The sequence below is a fragment of the Theropithecus gelada genome, chromosome 12, assembly GCF_003255815.1.
Source record: "Theropithecus gelada isolate Dixy chromosome 12, Tgel_1.0, whole genome shotgun sequence".
Taxonomy (NCBI): Eukaryota; Metazoa; Chordata; class Mammalia; order Primates; family Cercopithecidae; genus Theropithecus; species Theropithecus gelada.
The window spans coordinates 32,741,403-32,762,685 of NC_037680.1; positions in this window are offsets into that span (position 1 = coordinate 32,741,403).

Genomic DNA, 21,283 nt, shown 5'->3' on the forward strand with positions numbered 1-21,283 from the left:
GTTGTAACGGCTGAACTGCATGGCTTAAGTGTTCTAAAGTAACAAGATTTACTTGTTTTATTTAGTTTAATTAGAAATGAAGCAACTAGCAGACCAGGCATATCTTTCTGGGTGCTAAATGGATTAGAATGCATCTGCATTATTATAGTTATTGTTTCTAAATGTAGAGATCTTTTACAAATATAAAGAAGGATGTTATGAAATCCAGGTGAATGATTAGGAAAAAAAGGAAAAACAAAATTGAGAATACCTGAAGCAGAAATAGGATACGGCTCCATTGATTAAGATACTTAAAAGGATTTTTTGCAGATCAGGAAGATATGTGGCACATAACTAATGTTCGAGCTCTGATGTCAGACAAACTTGAGTTCAAATCTTGGCCATTACATTCCACAATTATGTGAAATTTGAACAAGTGATTTAACTCTCATCCTTCAGTTTCCAGCACTTCATAAAGTGTTTGAAAGAATTAAAATGAATAATACAGGCAAAGTGCTAGACACAGTGCCTAGCACATAATAAAATGGCAATACTTATAAGTTATTACTATCAGTGAATGGAAATTAGAAAAGCAGATTTTAACTTAACAAAACTTTTTATAAAAAATTGTGGTTTGCATATACCTAAGTGGAAAACCTCCCTTTAAAAAATTTATCTTGAGAAAGTTCAAGGTTAACTTCATCTCAACAACTTTTCAGTGATTTTGAGGGGATTAATTGTACTACACAATGTCTGATGTTTGTTATAATTTAAATCTATTATGATTCTTAAGTATTAGATATCTAAGACAACATATTTTATTGGAAGAAATTAGTAGATGAGATTAACGTGAAGGCTAGTGAGGGAAATGCCCTTGGACTTTTGATGCCTCTCAAATTGTACTGATGTCCCAAGGAGGCTCTCTCTGCCCTGGATACAATCTGCTAACATAGCCTTTGAACTAAATGGTAAAAATATCTTTTGCCAGTTTCCATCATTTCTAATCTTTTGGGAGTAACTACTTTTTCTAGGATCTGTCTAGCTTCAACAGTAAATGCTTTGATATTTCCTAGGAACTTTTGTGTTTTCATTTTAAACCAGTGATGACAGAAAGAAGCAAATAAATGGATAAAAGTGTGTGACAGGAAACAATTACCTCTCACCACCAGCTATCACTGTCCTTCAGCAACTAGAAGTCAGCATTAAAAAATCACCTGATGGGAATTTCAGGGAAATTAGCAGCTCTCACTAAAGTCCTATATCAATATTTCCTTTTCATGACGAGAATACGTATATATCCCAGGCCATGGGAATAGTCAATGCATTTATTTAAAAGATCCTACATAGTTTTACAGGTTGTCTGGGAGAAATTAAAATTTGATGTGAATAATACATAACAAGTGAGATTAGTAGAAGAATGAAATTTGTTATGACAATTATTGGTATGAATTTTTATATGTTTTCTTTATGTTATTTCCATATTGTTCCTAGCCTATTTCCATAATAGTTTCCTGGGTTACTGTGTCTACATTTTGCCTCCTCTAACTGTCATTATGTATGAGCTCTTTATTGCTTCATAAGAAAAAACAGTTTTTGTATTCCAGCTATATGCTACAAAAGGGATAATGTAGCTATTCTTTTTCTGCCTGGGAATCACATCACATTGCATATTAAAATATTTAACTTGAATATCAGGGAGGTCCATTAAGCATTCAGCTGTCGGGAATGGTGTCAGGTGATGTGGAATACCAGTAGAATACACATTTATTTGGCCACAATGATTCCCTCAAATTATTTGTTTATTCCTGATTGATTTCCTTGTTGATGGTGTCAGAAGAAGAATTTTTTTCTGTTTTAATTTTTTTTTAACTTTTAAGTTCAGGGGCACATGTACAGGTTTGTTATACAGCTAAACTTGTGTCTTGGGGTCTTGTCATACAGATTATTTCATCACCCAGGTATTAAGCCTAGTATCCATTAGTTATTTTTCCTGATCCTCTACTGCCTCCCACCCTCCATCTTCCAAAAGGCCCTATTGTGTGTTGTTCCCTCTATGTGTCCATGTGTTCTCATCATTTGGCTCCCACTTGTGAATGTGAACACGCAGTATTTGTATTTCAATTCCTGTGTTAGTTTGCTAAGGATAATGACCTCCAGCTCCATCCATGTCCCTGCAAAGGATGTGATCTCTTTTTATTAAGCCTACATAGTACTCATGATGTTTATGTATCAGATTTTCTTTATCCAGTCTATCATTACTGGGCTATCATTTAGGTTGATTCATGTCTTTGCTATTGTGAATAGTGCTGTAACAAACATATGTGTGCATATCTCTTTATAATAGAATGATTTATATTCCTTTGGGTATATACCCAGTAATGGGATAGTTGGGTCAAACAGTATTTCTATCTTTAGGTCTTTGAGGAATTGCCACACTGTCTTCCACAATGGTTGAACTAAATTACATTCCCACCAACAGTATAAAAGTTTTTTCTTGTATACTCCTTTTCCTCCACAACCTCAACAGCATCTGCTATCTTTTGACTTTCTAATAATAACCATTCTGAGTAGTGTGAGATGATATCTCATTGTGGTTTTGATTTGCATTTCTCTAATGATCAGCGAAGTTGAGGTTTCTCCATATGATTGCTGGCCACTTGTATGTCTTCTTTTGAAGAGTGACTGTTTATGTCTTTTGCTCATTTTAAATCGGGTTGTTTATTTTTTTCTTGTAAATTTAAGTTCCTTATAGATGCTGGATATTAGACCTTTGTTGGATGCATAGTTTGCAAAAATTCTCTCCCATTGTTTATGTTGCCTGGTTATTCTGTGGATAGTTTCTTTGCTGTGCAGAAGTTCTTCAGTTTAATTAGATCCCATTTGTCAATTTTTGCTTTCATTGTAACTGCTTTCGGCAGTTTCATCAGGATATCTTTGCCCATGCTTATGCCCTGAATGGTATTGCCTAGTTTGTCTTCTAAGGTTTGTATGGTTTGGGGTTTTACATTTCAGTTTTCAATTCATCTTTATAACATATAAGGAAGGGGACTGGTTTCCATTTTCTGCATATAGTTAGCCAGCAGCATTTGTTGAACAAGGAATACTTTCCTCATTGCTTGTTTTTGTCAGGTTTGTCAAAGATCAGACAGTTGTAAGTGTATGGTCTTATTTCTGGGTTCTCTGTTCTGCTCCATTGGTCTATGTGTCTGTTTTTGTATCAGTACCATGCTGTTTCGGTTACTGTAGCCCTGTAGTATAATTTGAAGTCAGTTAGCATGATGTCTCCAGCTTTATTCTTTTTGCTTAGGATTTCCTTGGCTGTTCGGGCTCTTTTTTTGGTTCCCTATGAATTTTTAAATGATTTTTTTTCTAGTTCTGTGAAGATTGTCAATGGTAGTTTAATAGTCATAGCATTACATCTACAAATTGCTTTGGGCAGTATGACCATTTTCGCAATATTGATTCTTCCTATCTAGAAGCATGGAAAGTTTTTCCATTTGTTTGTGTCATCTATGATTTCTTCAAGCAGTGGTTTGTAGTTCTCCTTGAAGAGAACTTTCATCTCCCTAGCTAGCTGTAATCCTAGGTATTTTACTATTTTTGTGGCAACTGTGAATGCTAGTTCATTCCTGATTTGGCTCTCAACTTGACTGTTGTCAAGGCATGTTAGTGATTTTTGCACATTGATTTTATATTCTGAGAGTTTGCTGAAGTTGTTTATCAGCTTAAGAAGCTTTTGGCCTCAGACTATGGATTTTTCTAGACATAGGAACATGTTGTCCACAAACAGGAATAGTTTGACATTTTCTCTTCCTATTTGAATGCCCTTTATTTATTTCTCTTGTCTGATTGCCCTGGCCAGGACGTACAATACTGTGTTGAATGGGAGTGGTGAGAGAGGGCATCCTGGTCTTGTGCAGGTTTTCAAGGGGAATGCTTCTGGCTTTTGCCCATTCAGTATGATGATAGCTACGAGTTTGTCATATATGGCTCATTATGTTCAGGTATGTTCCCTTCAATACCTAGCTTATTGAGAGTTTTTAACATGAATGGATGTTCAATTTTATCAAAAACTTTTTCTGCATCTATTGAGATAATTGTATGATTTTTGTCTTTAGTTCTGTTTTTGTGATGAATCACATTTATTAATTTGCTATATGTTAAGCCAACCTTGCATCCACGGATAAAGACTACTTGATCATAGTGGATAAGCCTTTTGATGTGTTGTTGAATTTGGTTTGCCAGTATTTTGCACAGGATTTTAAGTTTTATTGTGTGTGTGTGTGGGTGTCTCTGCAAGTTTGGTATGAGGATGATGCTTTCCTCATCAAATGAGTTAGGGAGGACTCCCTCCTCCTCAGTTTTTTGAAATAGTTTCTGTAGCAGTGGTACCAGCTCTTCTTTGTACACCTGATAGAATTCAGCTGTGAATACATCTGGCCCTGGGCTTTTTTTGGTTGATAAGCTATTTAATACTGCTCAGTTTCAGAGCTCGTTATTGGTCTGTTCAGGGATTCAATTTCTTCCTGGTTCAGTCTAGGGAGGAATGTATGTGTCCAGGAATTAAGCCATTTCCTCTAGATTTTCTAGTTTATATGCATGGAGGTGTTCATAATATTCTCTGATGGTATTTGTATTTATGTGGAATCAGTGATAATATCCTCCTTGTCATTTCTGATTGTGTTTATTTGAATAGAAGAGTAAATATTTATCTCTTCTCTAGAATGCATTTAATTTCTTTCCCACCTTTTAAAATTTTTTATTTAGCCTGTCACTTATTCATGTCAGTATAGTGTTTTCACAAGTATAACAATTAATAGTAATTTACTAAATCTATGATCCTGAGGGAGCTTCAATAACTCTCTTGTACAATAACGTAGACCCAAATGGAACACACCAACCCCATCAAAAGGAAATGATGATATAGCGTATATTGAAGAAGCCTTCTGTCAGCTCCCAAATGTGAGTACCTTCAGGAATTAAAGACTTCAGACTACCTTAACAAGTTACCAAAAATTAAAAAAAGAAAGTAGTAAGAAAAGACAGTTTGTGGTATTATCTTTAGATCTAGCCTTTCACATTTTAATTTATGAAAATTAATAATATTCAATATTTCATATTTACAAAAATACCATAGGAAACAAGTAAATACTAGCATTAACCTCAAATATTTATAATATGTTAATGTAACTACACAGTTATTGTTGCTGTTAATTTCAGCAAAATTCTCGAATTAATTTTAGGTTGTTAACTTTAACTTAGAATAGAGGTCAGCAAATCATGGTCCACTTCCTGTTTTTGCAAATAAATTTTTATTGGAACATAGCCATGTCTAGTCATTTACATATGGTCTATGGCTGCTATAAACTACAGTGACAGAATTGAGTACTTGTAAGAGACTGCGTGACCTACAAAGCCTAAAATATTTGCTACCTGGTCTTTACCAGAAAACGTTTGCAAATCTGGCCTTAGAAACTTCTTTTGGGAGAACAGTTTCATAGAACATGAATAGCTTCAGAGGCTACTAAGTTCTGTGTGACTTTTACAAGCTGTTAGATTCTCAATATCACTAAATACTTTTACTACTTAATATTATAAAATAAGATATTTTAGTAAAACCTCTTTTGAAATGTTTCCAGAAAGTACACACATCATTAGTATATAGTGTATAGCTCAGTAAAATTTTACTTAGTGAGCATATCTGTGTATTCTTCAGATTAAGATATATAGTATTACAACATAGGTTTTTCTCTTATTCTTTGAGTCATTATCACCCAAAGGTATTCCCTCTTCTAAAATTCTGCCTTGTCTCTCCATGGATAAGGTTTGCCGATATCAAACTTCATATAAAAGGAATAACACATTATGTTACTTATTTTTATCTGGCTTCTTCATTAAACATGATGTTTGTAATATGCATTCATGTTGTTACATGCAACAGTGGTTTGTTTACCTTTTACTGACTTGTGTTCAATTTTATAGATATAATACAGTGTATTAATTGTTTTATCTTGATGAATATTTAGGTTGTTACCAGTTTTGGTGTCTATCATCAATATTATCGTTGTTACCTTTCTTGAGCATGTATTCTGGTGAACTTCTGCTGAGTTCCTGTTGAGTGTGTACCAACAGTGCAACTGTTAGGTCATAGGTAGAGGGGTGTGTGTGTGTGTGTGCGTGTGTGTGTGTGTGCGTGTGTGTTTAGCATTAGTAGATATTGCTAAACCATTTTCTAACTTTAATGAACCAATTAATCTTCCTATCAGTGGTAGAAATGTTACTGATATGAAATATCAGTTAATCCACATTCATGCCAAAACTTTGTATTTCCATTTTCATTCAGATGTGTATGTCAAATAATATGGATTTAATTTATATTTTCCACATGACATATAAGATTAAGCACATTGTCATATATGCTTAATGTGCATATAGGCTATTTGGATATATTCTATTACTTAGTCCTTTTTCCTATCATCTATATTTTTCTACTGGATTTGAAGACGTTCTTTATATAATCTATTCTAAACATAAGTACTTTGCTGGTTATAATTATTATAAATAGCATTTTCCATTCTGTGGTTTGCCCTTAATAAATCCCATTTATATATGTTTCCCTAATTCAAAATCATGAAGATATACTTTTTTATCTTCTAGCAATATTACATATTTTGTTCTTCAAATTTAAATCTACAACACTATGAACTAGATTTTTGTTTGTGGTGTCAGGTATTTTCATATCTTTCAGTCTTTTAAATGTGATTCCAATGATCCTTTATATAATTTCTAATGAAGTCAGCAGTCATGCTTAATATTTTTTCCTTTGTAGATAATATGTATTTTTTCTCTTACTCTTTAAGACTTTCACTTTGTCTTTGATTTCTGCCAGTTTTTCCACAGTTTGCTTAGATGTGTGTCCATGAGGAGTGGGAATGGTGGTGGGCTTAGTTTTCATTGAGAATCTTGAATCTGCTTTTTTCTAAAAGGGACATTCATTTTGTATCTCTTCAGATTTTTTTTTTTTTTGGTCTTATTCCCTCTCTCTTTTGTTATCCTTGTAATTAACAAGTATTGGGCCTTTTAAACCATTTTTATCCTCTTTACTATTTATGTTTCAGCATGGATTTGTTAGATTGACCTGTCTTGCAGTTTTCTAATTCTGTTTTCTGATATGTAAAATCTACAATTAAAGCTATCTATCGAATCTTTTAATTTCATCAGTTGTATTTTTCAAATCTACTATGCTCATTTGATTATTTCCTTATGGATTTCATCGCTTTGAAATACTTCAAATTTTCACATAGTTCCTGAATATATTACTGAGATATTCTGTGCCTTTCAATTGTCTACTTGTATTCTTGTTATTTGCCACTTATACTATTTCCTGAAATACCTGATAAGTGCTGGATATTGTTTTGAAAAACTCATAGAGGATTTGATGATGCTATCTTTCTTCAAAAATATTTAACTGTCTTCATGCTGGTATTTATAGTCAAGCCTCTCTGATCCAATATAGAATAAACACAGTTTGAAGCTGGGTTCAAGATTTGCGAGAGATGGTCTGTTTCTGGTTTCAAGAATCTCAATTTAAAGCTTGAAATTATGATCAGGAGGAACCCCAAATGCTACCCTGGTCTACCAGAGTGGTGGGGACTTACAAAGTTCAGATGATAGATTTATAGATTAACTTATCTTACAGTGGACTTAACATCCACAAAACTGTGTGACTCTTTCTTTAGTTCCTGAATACTTAATGGATATCTTTGGTGCAGAAATCCTATGAAATAAGAGCTTTTAAAATACAGAGACAAATCTCTCATGGTGTTGTGGTGAATGAGAAACAAATATTCCCCTAAAAAAGGATCCCAGTCTCAAAAACAGGCTTGGCTTCCTTTCAAGACATTGCCAAAATGTGCAGACATATACTACAGGATGCTAAAGACCTAACATGAAAACACCTGGAGGGCAGAATAATATCCTCCAGACCTGTAGGAGGGTCCTACAGTCATTCAGGGCTAAAGAGAGCAAACAATCCATTAAGTCTCAATCAAATGTCCAGGAGAGCCATGCCTGAGGAAGATGGGTAGACTAGAATTGGATGGTCTTACTGCACTTGTAACCCAGCCCTGATCCAGTTCAGTCATGATTGACCAGCTTTCCACTCCTTTGGTATATTTACATTCCATGGCTTGTAGTATTGCTTGTGGAGTACTATAAGCAATGGAATTGACCAATCTGCAACTATGCCCAATTTTATGAATGAATCTCCAAACATAATGTTGAGGCAAATAAGTCAGAGAGAAAATATTATGTATTGTATATTTTCACTTATATAAAGTATAAAAACTGACAAAAATTTTTTTTGCTGGAAATCAGAATTAATTTACCTTTGCTGGGGAGAGAGACTGCAAGATAGTGTGAGGGATATGCAGGATGCCCTTTCTTGATCTAGGTACTATTTACATGGTCATATTCAGTATGTGCACAATTAGTAGACTTTTGATGTATGCCCTTTTCCCTATGCATATGATACTTCATTAAAAGGTTTTAAGTCCACTGGCAGTGTGAGAATATATTTTGATCCTTTTTTTTGCTAATAAATAGCTTGTAACAAGAATGTATAAAAATTCCTATGTGTTAATCTGAAAAAGACAGACAACCATTAATGAAAAAAATGGGCAAAAGGTTTAATAGCCACTTCATGAAAAAATTAGCCAAAAGACCAATAAACACAAGAAAAAAAAAACCCTTGATTTTATTTGTTGTCTGAAAACCACAATATGATACCACCATACACATACCAGAGGTCTATACACGAAAAAATAGAAAATAAATTTTGTTAAGGGTGTGAAACCACTAGAACTCTCATACACTATTGGTGGTACTGAAAATGGGCACAGCCACTTTGGGAAATAATTTTTGGCAATAAATAAATGTATATATATACATGCTTTGTAAAAAATTTTATTCCTGGGAATATGCTCAACAGAAATCCATACTGATATTCTTTAAAAACATGGATTATAATGTTCAAAGCAATATTGTGTGAACTGGGGAGAAATGGAAACAGCCCAAACACCAATTTGGAGAACACTGGCTAAATGACATGTAATATATTTATGTAATGGAATACTATACCACATGTGTATGGAAATGAACAATCTGTATCTCCACACACAATGATAGGAATGAATCTCACAAATAAATATTGAGCAAATGAAACAAGCACAAAGGAGTAAATACTACATTATTCTTTTCAGATAAATTATATAAACATATTGTTAGAAATGAGGCTAGGGTTCACCCTTGGGGTTGGTAGTGACTAGAAGGGAGAGTAAAGGGGGTTTCTGAGACACTAGTACTGTTCTGTTTACTTGGAAGCTAGTTACATTTTGTGTTTGTTCTTAAAATTTTATCAAGCCATACACTTAAGAGCATTGAAATTATGTATAATTTTTAAAAAATGAATCCGTAAAAATATCATAGAAATTGGTGCCATCTTCAAAGACTTGAAAGATACATGTGTGATTATTCCTTCTGGTCAGTAGAGAAGACAAACAGGTCTTGGAAACTGCCAGTGTGTTATCATAAAATTAATCATGTCTTGACTTCAGTTGTTGTTATTCCAGATATTGTTTCTTTAGTTGGAATAAATCAACTCAGGTTCTAGTTCCTGTTAGGCAGTTATTGATCTGGTGAAAGCTATTTTTTTCTATTGATTAGCAATGACCACTAGAAGTGATTTGCTTTCACCTAGCAGTGCAGTAGCATACTTTCATTGCCTTACCTCTGGTTCTTTGTTTTAATCTAGTACACAGCAACCTTGATCAACTTGTCATTCCACATATATTGAGGGCCTATGTATTGTGCACTATATTGATGTTATTTTGTTATTTGAAAACGAACAGGTTTCCTGGATGCCTTCATAAGACTCATGTACCAGAAGGTGGAGAAGAGTAAGACTCATGAAAGCTCATGGGGTTGCTATTATGGGGAGGTTTCTAGAAATCCAGATAAAAGGATCATGTTGAGTTATTACTTCCAAATGAAAACCAATATTTCACATTGTTCTCCCAACATTAAAAAAAGGCTCAAAGCTTTGTGGGACTTTTTAATATTAGAGGTAATAAATAGCAGAACCAAGTGTGTTCTACAATACATTTTGTATTTAATCCAGCTTTGAGAGCATCCCAGAGAAAGAAAAGACTCTGAAGCTGGTACTAGAGAGAGTATAGATTACTCAGCAGTGGAATAGTTTAATCCAGCAGATCTCTGGCACTTGAAATTTATGTGGCAGTTAGGAGTGTTGTCTATGATTTCTTGCAAGCCCCAAAGGTAGAATCACAATACAGACCCTTTGAATTTTGAAAAAAGTCATGGCTGCTTCTTTGACGAACTACTCATTTTGTGAAACATATTTGGATTTACCCCTGGGATCTAGGAGATATGAGAAGTCTATTATCAATTGGTTTTACCCTTCTTATCAAATCATAAAAATAGGTATATATAGCAGTATTCCTGCATCACATCATCTTAAATTGGGCTAAGCAGGATCTAAAGGTTGTAAATCAAAAAGTGACTGAGGCAGATCTCAATTGATTTAAAGGTTTATTTTGCCAAGGTTAAGAATGTGACTCGGGGAAAAAAACACACTTTACGATAGAATCCGTGGCCTGTGCTTCTTCCAAAGAAGGATTTGGAAACTTCAGTATTTAGAGGGGAAAGAGCAAGCAGGAGGATAAGGGGGAAAACGGGGAGAGAGGGTAGGTGATGAGCCAGGTGGTTACATTCTTGTGAGGCTTTGATTAGCTCTGTTCAGTGAATCCACATTTTACATGTAGAAAGAAGGGAGTTTGGGGAAAAGGCAATTATGCATTCATCTCACACTCAGTAAATCTATCTTTTACATCTAATAAAGCAATTGGCTGGGCGCGGTGGCTCACTCCTGTAATCCCAGCGCTTTGGGAGGCCAAGGTGGGAGGATCACGAGGTCAGGAGATCAAGACCATCCTGGTGAAACCCCGTCTCTACTAAAACTACAGAAAAAAAAAAAAAGGAAAGAAATCATGTGAAATTACAGCTATCTGTTTGGGAACAAATGGAAGGTAGTTTTTTTTGTGTAACTCAGTTACGAAGTGTAACTTTCCCTTTGGCATAGTGAGTTTGGGGTCCTGAGTTTTTATTTTTCTTTCACTAGGTACAAGGAGGCTGTATGCATAGGTGACTCTAGGAATCCATGAATCTATGTTCATTATTTTGCCTATTCTCTCAAACTAAATGTATTACACCATGAAGAATTTCCTATGATCAATGAATAGAACAACTAAAAAGTTCAGGACTGGTTCGTTATGTATGATGAAATATAGCAATTGAAAAACTAGTACTATACATAATAACATAAATAAATCCCACAGATACAATGAATGAAAGAAGCCAGACACAGAACAGGACATATGTATGATTCAATTTTCATGACTTTTAGGAACAGACACAACTAAGTTATAGTATTAGAAATCAGAATTGTGTTTACCTTTGGAAGAGTCTTAATAGAATGATACATGAGAAAACCATCTACAGTGTTAGAAATATTCGATATTTTGCTCTGGGTGAGTTGCACATATTTGGTAGAAGGCATTGAGTTGCAACTTCAAATTTGATTTGCTTAAGTAAAAAAATTTTTAAATAATAATGCAAGATGAGAGAATTTTTACAAATCTGTTCTCCACTTCTATGTGAAAGGAATGTCTAAGATACTATGTCTGGACAATAAAGTTTTAAAATGTATGTTTTAAAATAAGGAAACATTACAGCTACCGGTATGGGAGCCCCCAAAACAACTCCCAGATTCAATGAATTGCTAGGAGAATATATGGGACTCAGCATATAGTTTTACTTACATTTATTATAACAAAATTACATTTATTATAACAAAAGGATACAAGGAAAAATCAGCAAAGGGGAAAAGGTACATGGAATGAAGTCCAAAGAAAACCAGGCACAAGTTTCCAAGTGACTTATCCCAGAAAGTCACAAAGATAAACTAAACTCTTCCAATGACAAGTTATAACAACACCTGTAAAATATTGCCTACTGCAGAAGCTCAACAGAGACTCAGTGCCCAGGGTTTTAATTGGGAGCTTTTCACTTAGGCACCATGTAGGCATGTATCAAAATTCTAGACTCGCAGAGAAAATTAGATAGTCAGCATAAACAACATTGTTTATACAAATAATTTAGGCAAAGTGACTCACTCTTATCAGGGAATGGTGGGAACCCTCTCAAAAATACAAGTTTCTAGATACTAGTCAAGGGCCTAACTTGTGAGTAGGCCTTTCTAAATGTAAATCTTTCTAAGTTTTAGGCCTGATAGGTTACCTTTCTTCTGCACAGCAGCCACATATAGGCAGGTCCACAACAAGCTCTAATATTTCAGGAATGATTATTTGATTTAGCCCATTAAGTAAGAAGTGTGACCAGCAGAATTGGTGGATGAAAGGTTAAGGACACCCTAAATACATGTAGAGGAGAGAAGATACAACTATCAATTATGACTTTATGACCAGTTTCACTTTCAGAAAGGAGGAAATCAGTAGTGGGTATTCTCTCCCTAACATTTTAATAAAGTTATTGTTGATTTAATCTATAGATTAAATTATATTTTTATAAATGTTGATTGTAACTAAATTGGAAGAAATAAACATTACACAGAGGATGAGATTGGAGTCTCCTTTTGAAGAAGTAAGCACATTTTTATTTTACAAGAGTTAACTGTATCATGTTAGGCAGAAACACATAGTTCTAGATAATTTTTGTTTTGCAAGGATAATGGAGAATACCCCCTTATCCACAGAAGATATGCTTTAAAACCCCCAGTGGATGCCTGAAACCACAGATAGTATTGAATCCTCTACCTACTGTATTAGGGTTCTCCAGAGGGATAGAACTAATAGGATAGATGTATATATAAGGGGAATTTATTAAGGAGTATTGACTCACACAATCACAAGGTAAAGTCCCACAATAGGCCATCTGAAAGCTGAGGAGCAAGGAAGTCAGTCCAAGTCCCAAAACTTCGAAAGTAGGGAAGCCGACAGTGCAGCCTTCAGTCTGTCGCTGAAATGGGAGGAAGATGAAGCCCAGAAGACTTAGCAAGTCTGCTCTTCCATCTTCTCCTGCCTGCTTTATTCTAGCCCACCTGGCAGCTGATTAGATGGTGCCCACCTAGAATGAGGATGAGTCTGCCTCTCTCAGTCCACTGACTCAAATATTAATCTCCTTTGGTAACGCCCTCACAGACACACCCAGGAACAATACATTGTATTCATCAATCCAATCAAATTAACACTCAGTATTAACCATCACACCTACTAAGTTTTTTCCTACACATACATGTCTATAAAAAAGTTTAATTTATAAATTAGGCACAATAAGAGATTACCAATAGTACTAACAATAAAATAGAATAATTAAAACAATATATTGCAATAAAAGTTATGCATATGTAGTCATACTCTGTCTTCTCTATCAATCAAAATACATGTGGACTGCAGTTGACCATGAATAACTGAAACTGCAGAATGCAAAACTGCAGATAAGCAGAGGGGAGGGCACTATTTTATGGTTAGAATATAGATGCTGAGTAGCCAACATAGGGAACTATGCTACTTTTCTTTCTGGGAAACCCTGTCCCTTTCTTGTCTTCCCTCTTTTGATGGGTTGTAAATGTGAGATCTACATTTCTCAGACTCTCTTGTTTCTAATCTAAATTCTGCCACATTTTGCCAAGAATATACACTCTCAAAGGAAATTATAGAAAAACAGGAGTCAAAGCCATTTTCTAAAAGTAATAACAGTTTTGTGAGCTCCTGAAACTCTGAGGGTTTGCAGAAGACTTTTTGTGTTTCCCTGCAGGTAACCTGCCCCATTGCTGCAGGGCATCTGTGATTTCAGAGGTAGTTCCCCACAGTTCTGACTAGTACAGTTGCAGCAATTTCTTTCTTATTAATACCACAGTGACTGTGTTGAGCCTCAAAGCTAGCAGTGGTCTCTTCTGTCTGTTGATCCTCTAGCAACTAATCCCTGATATTGAATTCTATTTACAATGCCTCTGTGGTGTCTGCTTTATAAGACATTTAGTCTGTATTTTCTTTGGTTATGAATTCTGCAATCTTGTCACTTCCCCAGATGAACACATTTCCATATTTACCACAGCCAGATAAGAGAGAGACAAGAGCATCCTGGCTTATTCCATAAGTGACATCCCTTTTTGTTCCTATAACTAGTCATATGGCCCCCCAAAATTTCAAGGGCCCTGGGATGTGTCACCTCCATTGGCTCAGAAAAAAATGGAAAACTAGATATTTCTGATTGTGATGTGTGAATATGTAAGAGAAAAATATTCTAAACGAAGAAAGAAGTTAAACTGTAGGTTCTTGAGGCAGAAGACTATCTGTAATATTCAAGAACCAGTGATAATGCTATGTGTCTGGAGCTTAGCAATTGAGGCTATGAGTAATATGTGATAAAGTCAGAGGTAATGGGGTAGAAGGGGAAAGCTGATCACAAAGCAATTGAAAAGGTCCTAGTAAGAATGCTGCCTTTCAATCTGAATGGCATGTGAATGTACTGGAGAGTTTTGAACCTAGGGGTGACATGATCTGACTTGTATTTTAACACTGACTTGCATTTTCCTCTCTGGCATTGAGACAAGCAGTTCGGAGTTTATTGGCATAATCCAGGTAAAAGATAATAATAACTTAGGCCCAAGAAGAAAGTGGAGGCCAATAGTCAACATTCTTAAAGGAAAGAATTTAAAAGCCAGAATTTCATATCCGGCCAAACTAAGCTTCATAAGTGAAGGAGAAATAAAATCCTTATCAGACAAGCAAATGCTGAGGGATTTTGTCACCACCAGCCTTGCAAGAGCTCCTGAAGGAAGAGCTAAATATGGAAAGGAAAATCCAATTCCAGCCACTGCAAAAACATACCAAAATATAAAGAGAGATGACACTATGAAGAAACTGCATCAACTGGTGTGCAAAACAACCAGATAACATTATGATGACAGAATAAAATTCACATGTAACAATATTAACCTTAAATGTAAATGGGCTAAATGCCCCAATTAAAAGACACAGACCAGCATATTGGACAAAGATTCAAGACCCATTGGTGTGCTGTATTCAGGAAACTCATCTCATGTACAAAGTCATACATAGGCTCAAAATAAATGGATAAGGAGGAAAATTTACCAAGCAAATGGAAAGAAACAAAAAAGGTGTCACAATCCTAGTCTCTGACAAAACAGACTTTAAACTAGCAAAGATCAAAAAAGACAAAGACTGGCATCACATAATGGTAAAGGGATCCATTCAACAAGAAGTGCTAACTATCCTAAATATACATGCACCAAATACAGGAGCACCCAGATTCATAAAATAAGCTCTTAGAGACCTAAAAAGAGACTTAGATTCCCAAACAATAATAGTGGGAGACTTTAACAGCCTACTCTCAATGTTAGATCAGTGAGACAAAAAATTAACAAGGGTATTCAAGACTTGAACTCAGCTCTGGATCAAGTGGGCTTAATAGACATCTACAGCACTCTCCACCCCAATCAACAGAACATACGTTCTTCTCAGTGCCACATGGCACTTATTCTAAAATCAACTACAATTATAATTGGAAGTGAAACATTCCTCAGCAAATGCAAAAGAACTGAAATCATAACAAAAAGTCTCTCAGACCACAGTGCAATCAAATTAGTACTTAGGATTAAGAAATTCACTCAAGGGGCCAGGCATGGTGGCTACACCTGTAATCCCAGCACTTTGGGAGGCCAAGGCGGGAGGATAACGAGGTCAAGAGATCGAGACCATCCTAGCCAACACGGTGAAACCCCATCTCTACTAAAAATTACAAAAATTAGCCGGGCATGGTGGTGTGTGCCTGTAGTCCCAGCTACTCAGAAGGCTGAGGCAGGAGAATCGCTTGAACCAGGAGGCAGAGGTTGCAAAAAGAAAAGAAAAGAAAAAAGAAATTCACTCAAAAATACACAACTACATGGAAATTCAACAATCTGCACCTGAATGACTCCTGGATAAATAACGAAATTAAGGCAGAAATCAAAAAGTTCTTTGAAACGAATGAGAACAAAGAGGTAACGTACCAGTATCTCTGGGACACAGCTAAAGCAGTGTGTAGAGGGACATTTGCAGCACTAAATGCTCATGTCAGAAATCTAGAAACATCATAATTCGACACCCAAACATCACAATTAAAAGAATTAGAGAAGCAAGAGCAAACAAATCCAGAAGCTAGCAGAAGACAAGAAATAACTAAGGTAAGAGCAGAACTCACAGAGACAGAGGCATGAAAAACCCTTTAAAAAATCAGTGAATCCAGGAGCTGGATTTCTGAAAAAATTAATAAAATGGATAGACCACAAGCTAGACTAATAAAGAAGAAAAGAGAGAAGAATCAAATAGATGCAATAAAAAATGATAAAGGGGATATTACCACTGACTCCACAGAAATACAAACTAACATCAGAGAATACTATAAACACCTGTATGCAAATAAACTAGAAAATCTAGAAGAAATGGTAAATTCCTGGACACACACACCCTCCCAAGACTAAACTAGGAAGAATTTGAATCCCTGAATAGACCAATAACAGGTTCTGAAATTGAAGCAGTGTTTAATAGCCTACCAACCAAAAAAAGCCCAGGACTAGATGGATTCACAGCCGAATTCTGCCAGAAGTACAAGGAGGAGCCAGTACCATTTCTTCTGAAACTATGCAAAACAATTGAAAAGGAGAGACTCCTTTCTAACTCATTTTATGAGGCCAGCATCATCCTGACACCAAAATTTGGCAGAGACACAACAAAAAAACCCCAAAACTTTAGGCCAGTAACATTCATGGACACCAATGCAAAACTCCTCAATAAAATACTGGCAAACTGAATCCAGCAGCACATCAAAAAGCTTATCCACCACAATTAAGTTGGCTTCATCCTTGGGATGCAAGGCTGGTTCAACATATGCAAATCTATAAATGTAATCCATCACATAAACAAAACCAATGACAAAATCCTTGTGATTATCTCAATAGATGCAGAAAAGGCTTTTGATAAAATTCAACATCTCTTCATGTTAAAAACTCTCAAAGTAGGTATTGATGGAACACAACTCAAAATAATAACAGCTGTTTATGACAAACCCACAGCCAATATCATACTGAATGAGCAAAAGCTGGAAGCGTTCCCTTTGAAAACTGGCAGTAGACAAGGATGCCCTCTCTCATCACTCCTATTAGACATAGTACTGGGAGTTCTGGCCAGGGCAATCAAGCAAGGGAAAGAAATAAAGGGTGTTCACGTAGGAAGAGAGGAAGTCAAATTGTCTCTGTTTACAGATGATATGATTCTATATTTAGAAAACCCCATAATCTCAGCCCCAAAACTCCCTAAGCTGATATAAGCAACCCCAGCAAAGTCTCAGGATATAAAGTCAATGTGCAAAAATCACAAGCATTCCTATATACCAAAAATAGACAAGCAGAGAGCCAAATCGTGAACGAACTCCTATTCACAATTGCTTCAAAGAGAATAAGTTACCTAGGAATACACCTAACAAGGGACACGAAGGACCTCTTCAAGGAGAACTACAAACCTCTGCTCAAGGAAATAGAACACAAACAAATGGAAAAACATTCCATCCTCATGGGTAGGAAGAATCAATATTGTGAAAATGACAATACTGCCCAAAGTAATTTATAGATTCAATGCTATTCTCATCAAACTGCCATTGACATGCTTAACAGAATTAGAAAAAAAACGTACTATACATTTCATATGGAACAACAACAAAAAAAGCCCATATAGGGAAGACAATCCTAAGCAAAATTAACAAAGCTAAAGGCATCATGCTATCTGACTTCAAACTATACCTGAAGGCTACAGTAACCAAAACAGCATGATGCTGGTTACCCAAACAGACATAAACGCCAATGGAACAGAAAAGAGACATAAGAAATAACACCACACATCTACAACCAGCTGATCTTCAACAGACTTGACAAAAACAAACAATGGGGAAAGGATTCCCTATTTAATAAATGGTGCTGGGAAAACTGGCTAGCCATATGCAGAAAACTGAAACTGGACCACTTCCTCACACTTTATACAAAATTTAATTCAAGATGTTTTAAAGACTTAAATGTAAAACCCAAAACTATAAAAACCCTAGAAGAAAACCTAGGCAGTGCCATTCAGGACATAGGCATGGGCAAGGATGTCATGATGAAAATGCCAAAAGCAGTTGCAACAAAAGCTAAAATTGACAAATGGGATCTAATTAAACCAAAGAGCTTCTGCACAGCAAAAGAAACTATCAACAGAGTGAACATGCAACCTACTGAATGGGAGAACATTTTTGCAAGCTGACAAAGGTCTAATATCCAGAATCTACAAGGAACTTAAATTTATGAGGAAAGGACAAACAACCCCATCAAAAAATGGGCAAAGGATATGAACAGACACTTCTCAAAAGACATATATATATGGTGAACAAGCATATGAAAAAACCTCAACATCACTAATCATTGGAGAAATGCAAATGAAAACCACAGTGAGATACCATCTCATGCAAGTCAAAATGGCAATTATTAAAAAGTCAAGAAACAAGAGATGCTGGCAAGGCTGTAGAGAAATAGGAATGCTTTTATACTGTTGGTGGGAATCTAAATTAGTTCAACCATTGTGGAAGATAATGTGGCTATTCCTCAAGGATCTAGAAGAAGAAATACCATTTGACCCAGCAATCCCATCACCAGGTATATACCAAGGGAATATAAATTATTCTACTATAAATACACATGCACATGTATGTTTATTGCAACACTATTCCCAATAGCAAAGACATGGAAACAAATGCCGATCACTGATAGACTGCATAAAGAAAATATGGTAAATATACACCATGGAATACTATGCAACTGTAAAAAGGAATGAGATCATGTTCTTTGCAGGGATGATTGGCAAAGCTGGATGGATGAAGCTGGAAATCATCATCATCAGCAAACTAACACAGGAACAGAAAACCAAACACCACATATTCTCACTCACAAGTGGGAGCTGAACAATGAGAACACATGAACACAGGGAGGGGAGCAACATACACTGGGGCCTGTTGAGGGTCAGGGTCAAGTGGAGGGAACCGAGATGATGGGTTAATAGATGCAGCAAACCACCATGACACACGTATAACTGTGTAACAAACCTGCATGTTCTGCACATGTATCCCAGAACTTAAAGTTAAATAAAATAAATAAATAAAAAATAAGAGCTTAGGCCAGTATGGTACATAAAAAATAATAGCTTAGGCCAGGATGGGGAGAAGAGCTTCTGTATATAGTTTGAAGATTTAGTCAACAAGATCAATTGATGGACTGGATGTGGTGTATGGGAGAAAAAAAATGAATCAAGGATGACTTCAAGTTTTTGGCTTGAACAACAGGAATAGTAGAATTGCTATTAGCTTGAAAACATAGTCATTCAAGGAAGCAGTGGGGAGAGTGGAAATTAAAAGCTTGGTTTTAGACATGCTAATTTTGAGATGAAAAACCAAGCAGGAAGGTTAATATATGAGCCTGATATTTAGAACTAAGATCTGTGTTAAGGAGATACATTGTGAGGTAATCAAAAAATAGGTGGTAAATAAAGGTATGAAACCAGGTAAGAGCACTTGGTCAGCATAAAAAGACCAAGGATTAAGCCCTAGCACTTTAATATTAAGAAGCTGGGAAAATGAGGAGGACCTAGTAATGAGACTTGGAAACAGATGCCATTGAAGTAAGAGAAAAGCAAGGGAAGTGGGGTCTTCTGGAAGCCAAGTAGGGGAGGCGTTTATAGGGGGTGAGTGATTAGATGAGTCAAGGGATGCTGACAATCAAGTAATATGAGGCTTGGGAACTGACATTTAGCTTTTGCAATATGAAGCATCTTAAGAGCAGTTTGTATGAAATGGTCTGAGTTAAAACATCATAGATGTGTCTTCTCCATACACATTTAATCTTTCCAAATGCTTTACTGTCTATCATTTGTCTCATTATTAAAATATAATCTTAATTTTCATTTTAAGTTACTGATTCCGTTGCTTACTGTATCTCATTTATTATTTCATAAGGGTATAAGTGTTATGTTTCAATCACTTTAATCTTTTATTCTTGTTTCATATTCAGGTTCTTTCCCATTTCTAGATAATACAAACTTCGCTTATGTAAATATTTCTTCTATTTTCCTTGGGATTATGTTTTTTTCTAAAATAGGTTTTTCATCTTTCCTTTCCTCTTTCTTTCTTCCCTTAGTTGCAGTCATTTTTCCTGCTTTCCTTTCTTAGTACTTTCAAGGAGCTGCTCTTCATTTTGCATAGCTTGTTCATGAACAGCTCTTGTTAGGATTTTATTACCTAAATGTAGGGTGGTTAGATAGTCCTTGATATCTGTTCCTTCTTTCCCTGTCTTGCCTGATCTTTATGTTTAGCCTTATCAAACCAAGTTGAAAGTAGAATCGAATTAATTTCAGCCTGCATTTCCTTTTTTTAACAAGTATTGGGAAAATAGCTCATAGATAGCAGTATGTGCTCTGCTTAGAGACTGTGTCAAATACTGGAGAAAACATGCATCACTTCTGTTGTGGAACAGCAGTCAAGTCATCTTAATCACTTTGGTGCAGTTTCTTCACAGTAAAATAAAAATATAAAGTTTGGTTATTTTTAAAGACCTTCCCAGATGAAAATTTCTATGTTTCTAATAACATCAACTTACTCCTCAGTCCTACAGAATACTCTATTTTTCCAATTCCAGAAATGTTTTCTTATATTTTTCGATGTATCTTGAAGATACCAGTATATTTTATTCTTGTTAAAAATCTACCCTGTAGATTTGTTAATATGGTAAGAGTTAGAAAAAAAATGAGTGACCTTTATATATAAGGCATTACATTATTCAAAACTTTCTTTTTCTCATTAGCAGAACATTAAAAAACAAATATCACTCAACATTTTGACTCATAGAGAACAACTTTTGGACCAATTACAAAAAATGTATGATTAAGTGCTAAACTATGTATAGACATATTAAGGTGGCTTTCTTTCTTACTTTAAAAAATTATAATTAAGGAAAATAAGCCATTCACTGATTGACACTAAGCATGGCTACATTATTTGAGCATCATATTAACTTTTCCTGAAATACTTTCAAATTACCTCTAATTTTATTCTAATTTTCACTGCAAAGTGA